Source organism: Ovis aries, chromosome 2 (genome assembly GCF_016772045.2).
Source record: "Ovis aries strain OAR_USU_Benz2616 breed Rambouillet chromosome 2, ARS-UI_Ramb_v3.0, whole genome shotgun sequence".
NCBI lineage: Eukaryota > Metazoa > Chordata > Mammalia > Artiodactyla > Bovidae > Ovis > Ovis aries.
The window spans coordinates 209468917-209478969 of record NC_056055.1 but is presented as its reverse complement, the minus strand read 5'-3'; positions in this window follow the sequence as shown (position 1 = coordinate 209478969).

The window sequence follows — 10053 nt, the reverse complement described above, 5'->3', positions numbered from 1 at the left end:
CAGTTCAGTCGCTCAGTTGTGTCCAATTCTTTGCGACCCTATGGACTGCAGCATGCCAGGCTTCCTGTCCATCACCAACTCTTGCAGTTCACTCAAACTCATGTCCATTGAGTCAGTGATGCCACCCAATCATCTCATCCTCTGTTGTCCCCTTCTCCTCCTGCCTTCAATCATTCCCAGCATCAGGGTCTTTTCCAATGAGTCAGTTCTTTGAATCAGGTAGCCAAAGTATTGGAGTTTCAGCTTCAACATCAGATCTTCTAATGAATATTCAGGACTGATTTCCTTTAGGATGGACTGGTTGGATCTCCTTGCAGTCCAAGGGACTCTCAAGAGTCTTCTCCAACACCACAGTTCAAAAGCATCAATTCTCTGGTGCTCACCTTTCTTTACAGTCCAACTCTCACATCCATACATGACTACTGGAAAAAACATAGCTTTGACTAGATGGACATTTGTTGGCAAAGTAATATCTCGGTGTTTTAGTATGCTGTCTAGGTTGGTCATAACTTTTTTCCAAGGAGTAAGTGTCTTTTAATTTCATGGCTGCAATCACCATCTGCAGTGATTTTGGAGCCCCCTCAAATAAAGTTTGTCACTGTTTCCCCATCTATTTGCCATGAAGTGATGGGACCAGATGACATAATCTTAGTTTTCTGAATGCTGGGTTTTAAGCCAACTTTTTCACTCTCCTCTTTCACTTTCATCAAGAAGCTCTTTAGTGCTTCATTTTCTGCCATAAGGGTGGTGTTATCTGTATATCTGAGGTCATCCGCATATTTGAGGTGGTGTCATCTGCCTGTCTGCATATGCAGAGTATATCATGCAAAATACTGGGCTGGTTGAAGTACAAGCTAGAATCAAGATTTCAGGGAATGTCAATAACCTCAGATACGCGGATGATACCACCCTTATGGCAGAAAGTGAAGAGGAACTAAAGAGCCTCTTGATGAAAGTTAAAGAGGAGAGTGAAAAAGCTGGTTTAACACTCAACATTCAAATAATTAAGATCATGGCATCTGGTCCTATCAGTTCATGGCAAATAGATGGGGAAACAATGGAAACAGAGAGACTTTATTTTCTTGGGCTCCAAAATCACTGCAGATGGTGACTGCAGCCCTGAAATTAAGAGATGCTTGCTCCTTGGGAGAAAAGCTGTGACCAACCTAGACAGCATATTAAAAAGCGGAGATATTATTTTGCGACAAAGGTTCATCTAGTCAAATCTATGGTTTTTCCAGTAGTCGTGTATGGATGTGAGAGTTGGACTCTAAAGAAAGCTAAGCACTGAAGAATCGATGCTTTTGAACTGTGGTGTTGGAGAAGACTCTTGAGAGTCCTTTGGACTGCAAGGAGAGCCAACCAGTCAATCCTCAAGGAAACCAAGTCCTGAATATTCACTGGAAGGACTAATGCTGAAGCTGAAGCTCCAATACTTTGGCCACCTGATGTGAAGAACTGACTCACTGGAAAGGACCCTGATGCTGGGAAAGATTGAAGGCAGGAGGAGACGGGGATGACAGAGAATGAGATGGTTGGATGGCCCCACTTACTTGATGGACATGAGTTTGAGCAAGTTCTGGGAGTTGGTGGTGAACAGGGAAGCCTGGCGTTCTGCAGTCCATGGGGTCACAAAGAATCAGACACCGAGTGACTGAACTGAACTGAAAGCTGCTATCCTCAGAAACTATAATCTCCAATGATTTAAATAAAAGGGAGTCAAAGCATTTTAAAGTTGTAAAAGGTGACCCCTCCCCCAAAGCAAGGCTGCAACTTCTTTGAATAATAGCTTGTAAAACTCAAGACACACTGGGTGTAAGTAAGCAATTATTCCTGTTTTATAGATGCAGCAATTGAGACTCAGAGGATTAAACGACTTACGCAAAGTCATACAGGTAATTGGGGGGATAGATGGGGAACCTAGATCTCTCACAGCCTCTTAGTGCATGATTCTGTCATTCCATTAACTCCTCTCAGACTTTTCTTTTCACAGTCCTTTGGAAGCAGCAAAAATACGAAACAAAGCTCCCTTTGCTTATTTCCTTACATTGTGGTTAACAGTGTATTAGTCGCTTAGTCGTGTCCGACTCTTTGCAATCCCGTGGACTGTAACCTCTCTCCATGGGATTCTCCAGGCAAGAATACTGGAGTGGATTGCCATTCCCTTCTCCAGGGGATCTTCCCAACCCAGGGATCGAACTCAGGTCTCCCAAACTGCAGGCAGATTCTTTACCGTAACTAACCCAAGGCTATTTTTAATGCCCAAATCTCAAGGTCTTTGGGGGATATAGCAGAGCCTTGAAGAAACTTGAGGTGGGTGAATTAGTTATTTCCTCACAACCTTTCAATCAGGTAAAGGTGGTTTTCAAGACAAATTCTGCCCCATATATGAATATGAGCAGGTTGGCACAAAGGAGCGCATACAACCTGCTCCGCCAACCTGATGACATCTCAGGGCTCTCACCTTTCGGTTGTGTTTATCTTCACTTGTATGAAAGGTCCACTGGGGAAGACATGGTGATATTGTAGAGGTAGGCTCTGCAACTGTTCAGATCAGTTTAGGCTACAGAAGTCCTGGCTAATGACTGGATGTAAGACCACTCAGACATCAAATCTGGGGCATCATCTTTAAGAGACAGGCTACAGGTCCAGCTCGATTCTGATACCCAAGCAAGGATGCAGAGGGCCTTATAAAGATTTTGTTCAGTCTATACATCGTGAATACATCTAATTTTTACCAATAAAGCACATTTTTAACCTTTTGAACCTCAGGTTTCACTTCTGTAAAATAAGATATTTAAGGAGTGATGTTACAAATATGTGGAAACTTCTGTGATACTCTAAAAAGCCATTCATTTATTTAATAAATAACCATTTTAAATATTTCTAAAATTCACTTCACTAATTAGAAAACCCTGGGTACTGATTGAGACTACAGAAGACAAAATCATTTGCAGTAGCTGCTTCTAGAGCAGTCCTCTCAAATGTGATGCCAACTGGGCACCCCAGGAGTATAGATTTTCCATTAAGTCAGCTGACTGCCCCTGGAGTGGGAGCTTAAACTAAGCAGCATATTCAGAATATCTCAGTCTAGGCTAAAATATTTCAAATTAAATTATAATTAATAAATAAATTAATAAATATGCAAAAAACTCCCAGCAATGTACTAGGGCTGCCACTTGCTTTACATATTTTAATTACATAATTATGATGCTTATGTCCTCAGGCTTGTTAGCAAAGGACACAATTCTTCTTTTTTTGAAAAAATTAATTTTTATATAATTTTTAAATGTTGCTTTCCATTTACAGTTATTTCAAAATATTTACATATTCCCCATGTTGTACAATACATCCTTGAGATTATCTTACACTCAGTGGTTTGTACCTCCTAATTCTCTCCCATCCCGCTGGAACCGTAGTTAATTCTCTGTATCTGTGAGTTTACTTCTTTTTTGGTATATTCACTAGTTTGTTTTTCTTAAAAAAAAATCCATTTTTTTAAGATTCCACATATAAATGATATCATGCAGTATTTGTCTTTATCTGACTTATTTCACTTAACAACGCCTTCTAAGTCCATCTATGTTTTTGCTAATGGCAATATTTCATTCTTTTTTATGAATGAGTAGTATTCCATTCTATGTTTATAACACATCTTCTTTATCCATTCATCTGTTGATGGACACTTGGGTTGTTGCCATGTCTTGGGAATTGTAAATAATGTTGCTATGAATGTTGGGATGCACGTATCTTTCCAAGTTGATGTTTTTCTCAGGTATATAACTAGTAGTGGAATTGGTAGGTAATATGGTAGGTTTATTTTTTTGAAAATTCTCTGTATTGTTTTCCACAGTGGCTGTGCCAATTTCCGTTACCACTGACAATGTAGGAGTATTCCCTTTTCTCTACATCTTTGCCAATGTTTGTTATTTGTAGACTTTTTGATGACAGCCATTCAGACAGGTGTGAGGTGATATATTAGTATGGTTTTGATTTGCATTTCCCTGATGATTAGCAGTGTTAAACATCTTTTCTTGTATGTGTTGTCGACTGTAGGTCTTCTTTGGAAAAAATGTCTACTCAGAACTGCTTATTTAAAAAATTTTTTTTTTTATATTGAGTTGTATGAGCTGTTTATATATTCTGGGAATATATAAATTTAACTCCTTATTGGAAATATAATTTGCAAATCTTTTTTTCCCATTCAGTATGTTGTCTTTTCATTTTATTGATGGTTTCCTTTTCTGGCCAAAAGCCTTTAAGTTTAATTAGGTATCATTTGTTGATATTTGCTTTTATTTCCTTTACTTTAGGAGATGCATCCAAAAAAATATGGTTTTGATTTATGTCAAAGAGTGTTCTGCCTATGATTTCCTCTGGGAGTTTAATAGTATCCAGTCTTACATTTAGGTCTTCAAGCAAATGATGCAATTTTTTCAAATCAAATAAAGAGAAAAATGGATAGAAGAGGAAGACATAGAGAATAGATAGAAAGAAAAAAAAAGTCAGAGGCACAGAAAAATGGAAACTGAGGAAGGAACAGTTTTAGAGACTCAGAGAGAAGAAGAACCAAAATAGTCAGGCATCCTCAGCTTGGTCATTTTTAAATTTTCATGTGATTCCTTCAAAGACCTCTTTTTCACTGCCAAGCATAGCAAGTCTGTCTCATCAAAACTATCCCTGGCTTGGCTGGAGGGATACAAAGAGGACAACAGAAATATCTTCTGAGAACCCCTGTGTTCATTGCAGCCGTATTTACAATAGCCAGGACATGGATTGAATCTGTTGTCCATCAGTGGATGAATGAGTAAAACTATGTAATACATACAAATTTCGGCCATAAAAAGAAGGAAATTCTGCCATTTGGAACAACGTGGGGGGACCTTGAGGGCATTATGCTAAATGAAATGTGATGCAGAGAAAGACAAAGGTTGTATGATCTTACTTTTATGTAGAATCTACAAAATCTGAATTCATAGAAACAGAATACACTGATGGTTGCCAGAGGTGGAGAATAGGACATGGAGGAAGTGGGAGAAGATGGTCAAAAGGAACAAACTTCTAGTTACAAGATAAACAAGTTCTGGGCATAAAACATACAGCATAGTGATTAGAGCTAACAATACTGTATCATATATTTGAAAGTTGTTTAAGAGAGTAGATCTTAAAAACTCATCATGAGAAAAAAATTGTTACTGTGTGAGGTGATGGATGTTAATTAAACTTACTGTAACAAGCATTTTGAAAAAAACACATATATAAAATATCATATTGTACACTAATGCGTGTATGTGTATCTGCTCAGTTGCTAAGTTGTGTCTGACTCTTTGGAATCCCATGGACTGTAGCCTGCCAAGCTCCTCTGTCCATGGGATTTTTCAGGCAAGAATACTGGAGTGAATTGCCATTTCCTCCTCTAGGGGATCTTCCTGATTCAGGGTTTGAACCCATGTCTCCTGCATCTCCTGCATTGGCAGAAGGATTCTTTACCACTGAGCCACCTGGGAAGTCCCATGGTACACTAATATGATTAACTAATGCAATGTTGTTCATTGTCCAGTTGCTAAGTCATGTCTGACTCTTTGCGACCCCATGAATTGCAGCACGCTAGGCTTCCCTGTCCAACACTATCTCCCAGTTTGCTCAGGTTCATGTCCATTGAGTTAGTGATGCTATCTAACCATCTCATCCTCTGTTGTCCTCTTCTGCCTTCAGTCTTTCCCAGCATCAGCTTCTTTTCCAATGAGTTGGCTCTTCACATCAGGTGACCAAAGTATTGGAGTTTCAGCTTCAGCATCAGTCCTTCCAATGAATATTCAGGGTTTATTTCCCTGAATATATGTTTTATGTCAATTTTACCTCGATAAAATTGGGAAAAATGAGAAATCTCCTGAGGAAATAAACATAAGCTCACTCTCTTTGACAGGGTGTTGCAGTGCTGGTAGGCACGTGGGTAGAATCCTTCCTAGAGCAAGATGGCCATGCTGCAGCTATACACCAGGGCTCTTTCACAGAGGTGGAGTGAATGACTGCCCATGGGCAATGATATAGGGGTTTCAGGAAAGGATCTCCTTACTCACAATCTATATTCATTGCTTGCCTTGGCTTTGCCACTCAATATGGCATCAGATGAATTATTCAGCCTTTCTGAATCTCAGATTCCATCTTCATACAATGAGGACTAGTGCCATAAGTATATGCTATATGTACTGTGAATACTTCTTTTTCTCTTTTTCCTTAATTCATTCTCTGTCTCTCTCTTTTTTTTGGTAACAGATTTTATTTTTCATTACGAGTATCTTTTAAAAATATCAGTGACTCTAGGAGAGGTGCCTTAAGACAATTTTTCTCAAATACCCATCAAAATGCCCCTAATGGAGGAGGAAGATAAACATTTAGACCCCGGAGATCTGGGGAAGGATTTGGAAGCTCTTGCTTCAGGCTAAAAATTTATTTATAGTTTTGATTCATTTTATTTTAAAAGTCCATGAATTTTGCATTTTACTCCATGTTTGTATAGTACTCTAGTTTGCAATGTTCTTTAAAAAAAAAGGAATTTCCCCTATTATTGGCACTTCAGGAAAATGTCCCATGTTTATCCTACAGCTTCTTGTTCTCCTGGCATGTGGCCATGTGCTCCTTAGCGTCTATAATCCCTGGCTTGAGCAGAGTGGCCTCATGTATCAGTTAACATGCTGGCAAATAAAGCTACAGAGGAAACAGGACACCCAAAGATGATTCCAGTTTTGTCTTGAGGCCATTGAGCCTGGTATTCTTATGTCTGTGCTGTAGGCTGTGATGTGCTTAGTCGCTCAGTTGTGTCCGACTGTTTGCGACCCCGTAGACTGTAGCCTGCCAGGCTCCTCTGTCTATGGGGATTCTCCAGGCAAGAATCCTGGAGCGGGTTGCCATGCTCTCCTCCAGGGGATCTTCCCAACTCAGGGATCGAACCCAGGTCTCCTGCATTGCAGGTGGATTCTTTACCATCTGAGCTGCCAGGGAAGCCTGGTATTCGTGTCTAGGCTACTCTAAATTGCTAGCTAGAAACTATGGTGATTTTATTTCATACTGAGACCAAAAGGTGATAGGAGGAGTGAGTTTAAGAAGGGGTTTTCTGATTTTATCAGCATCCTAAGAATTTGGCTTTAGATTTGAGGACTTTTTGGCCATGTACAAGGGTTTCTAGTCTCTCAAAGATCTTTATTAGGCTCATTCATCTGGGGCCCCAAGAGAGAGGGTGAGAATTTGAAATGGGATATGAGCCTGAAATATCCTTCCAGGTAATATTTATAGTCCTGGGAGCCTTGAAGTTCTCAAGGTCCTCTTGGTTTCACAGTGCAAGTGTTCCTTTAAGATGGCCATGCTAGTGAGAAGACATCATCTAGTCTTCTGCAGCCACTAACTTAATGATCCCACTTTCATGAAAAGATACTAAGAGGTTAAATGTTCCTTGGAAGAGGATCTTTTTACAGTCATCTCTCAACAAGTTGTCTTAGGCTGTACAGATTGTCTCAACCATTACTAACAGATGCATCTGCCGTGAGACAATTTTGCAAGCCCAGGCAGAAAAGAACTCATGCTTTTCTGAAATCTTTCCCTTGGCTCATATTAAAACTAGCCAGGAGAGGAGTCATAGCAAAGTTTATTAGGGACAGTTCCCTGGAGGGGAAAATAATGGGGATAATGAGACAAATATTCTTAAGGCATCCTGGGGCTTCTGGAATAAGCAGGCTCTGGTCCACCGGAATAGCTGGTGGAAAAATGGCTTTGTTATACATAATTTTAGAAAATGTGTACTGTTTTTATATTCCAAATACATTTGAAATTTCCTAAAGAAGTTCTTTCTTTGTTGTTGTTCCGTCGCTAAGTCTTGTCTGACTCTTTTGTGACCCCATGGACTGTAGCCCTTCAGGCTTCTCTGTCCATAGGATTCCCCAGGCCAGAATAGTGGAGTGGGTTGCCATGCCCTCCTCCAGGGGATCTTCCTGACCCAGGGATCAAACCTGGATTTCTTATGTCTCCCGCATTGGCAGGTGGGTTCTTTAACGCTAGCGCCGCCTGGCAAGCCTGGTGTAGTATAACCTTAACCAGGAAGGAGGCAGATAAAGTGTATGTGTGCGTGTGTGTATGTGTGTGTGTGTGTGTGAGAGAGAGAGAGAGAGAGAGCAAGGAAGAGGGAGTGAAAGCTAGAGATGGACTTTCTGGTTAAGGTGAGACAAGCCATCCATTTAATGGCCTAAAAGCTACTGGAACCATCATGTTCAGTTCAGTTCAGTTGAGTTGCTCTGTTGTGTCCGACTCTTTGCGACCCCATGAATCGCAGCATGCCAGGCCTCCCTGTCCATCACCAACTCCTGGAGTTCACTCAGACTCACGTCCATCGAGTCTGTGATACCATCCAGCCATCTCATCCTGTTGTGCCCTTCTCCTCCTGCCCTCAATCCCTCCCAGCATCAGAGTCTTTTCCAATGAGTCAACTCTTCGCATGAGGTGGCCCAAGTACTGGAGTTTCAGCTTTAGCATCATTCCTTCCAAAGAAATCCCAGGGCTGATCTCCTTCAGAATGGACTGGTTGGATCTCCTTGCAGTCCAAGGGACTCTCAAGAGTCTTCTCCAACACCACAGTTCAAAAGCATCAATTCTTCGGTGCTCAGCCTTCTTTACAGTCTAACTCACATCCATACATGACCGCAGGAAAACCATAGCCTTGACTAGACCTTTGTTGGCAAAGTAATGTCTCTGCTTTTGAATATGCTATCTAGGTTGGTCATAACTTTCCTTCCAAGGAGTAAGCGTCTTTTAATTTCATGGCTGCAATCACCATCTGCAGTGATTTTGGAGCCCCCCAAAATGAAGTTTGACACTGTTTCCCATCATGTTAGGTCCAGGTAAATGCTACCAAAGTCTCCACAAGTCAGTATAAGGTCCAAATATGAAGAAAGGAACTTTTATCTATTCCAAAATCACATTACAAAGCCTTATTTAGCGCATCTTTCCAATGGCATTGTAGATAGCTGTGACCCAAGATATATAATGGGGAGGTGAGGAGGGTGTTTCGTGTGCAAACCAGGGAAGCTCCTCCATGCATTACTTCCAAAGTTGACCATTTTATTATAGGCCTGGCCTGGACACTGAGAATATGAAATCAAGCAAATCTGGACATAGTTGAATGTGAGGAGCTTCTGGTCTACTGTGAAGGATTCATGCAGAGGTGTTATACCATGGCTAGAGGCACATACAGAGGCACAGAATAGTGTAAGCTCACAGGCTTCTGAAGTCAGGCTGCCTGGGCTCATGTGCTACCATTGCCACTAATTAGTAGTTCAAGATTACTGAATTTCAATTTTATCATTTGTAAAATGGGATAGGTCTTACCGTATATATGTATGCTATTGCTACTGCTGCTAAGTCGCTTCAGTCCAACCCTGTGCGACCCCATAGACGGCAGCCCACCAGGCTCCGCCGTCCCTGGGATTCTCCAGGCAAGAACACTGGAGTGGGTTGCCATTTCCTTCTCCAATGCATAGGATGTGTACATATATATATATATATATATATATATAATATATATCCTCCTATAGGACTATTTTATCTATAAATGAGCTGATACACACACACACAGATATATATATAAAGTGTCTGATTCATAATAAACATTCAGTAAATGGAGATATATTATGATTATATATATAAATACATTTTTTATTATTGATATTTAGGGAGAAAATTATGTCAGGAGACCTTTGGTAATCCTTAGATTTGGCAATAATGCCATAACTGCTTTGGAGGTAATTTTTTTTACTTCTTTAAGTTAATACTTTGGGGAGGAAGAGGCAAGCAGACCTCAATGAGATATTCTAGTCTCACAAACTAACTCTCTACCCTATGCAGTAAAACTGAAGGAGTGCTCAGCAATGAGAAACTGCCTCTTGCCATGGACTTTTGGAGTTAGACAGGAATAGTCTATTAGGACTATTCAGTTTCAGAGACTGTTGAAGGTCTTTAAGATAGCAAAACCAGCATGAGAATGCTGATTTGCTCAAGGAACAAGAG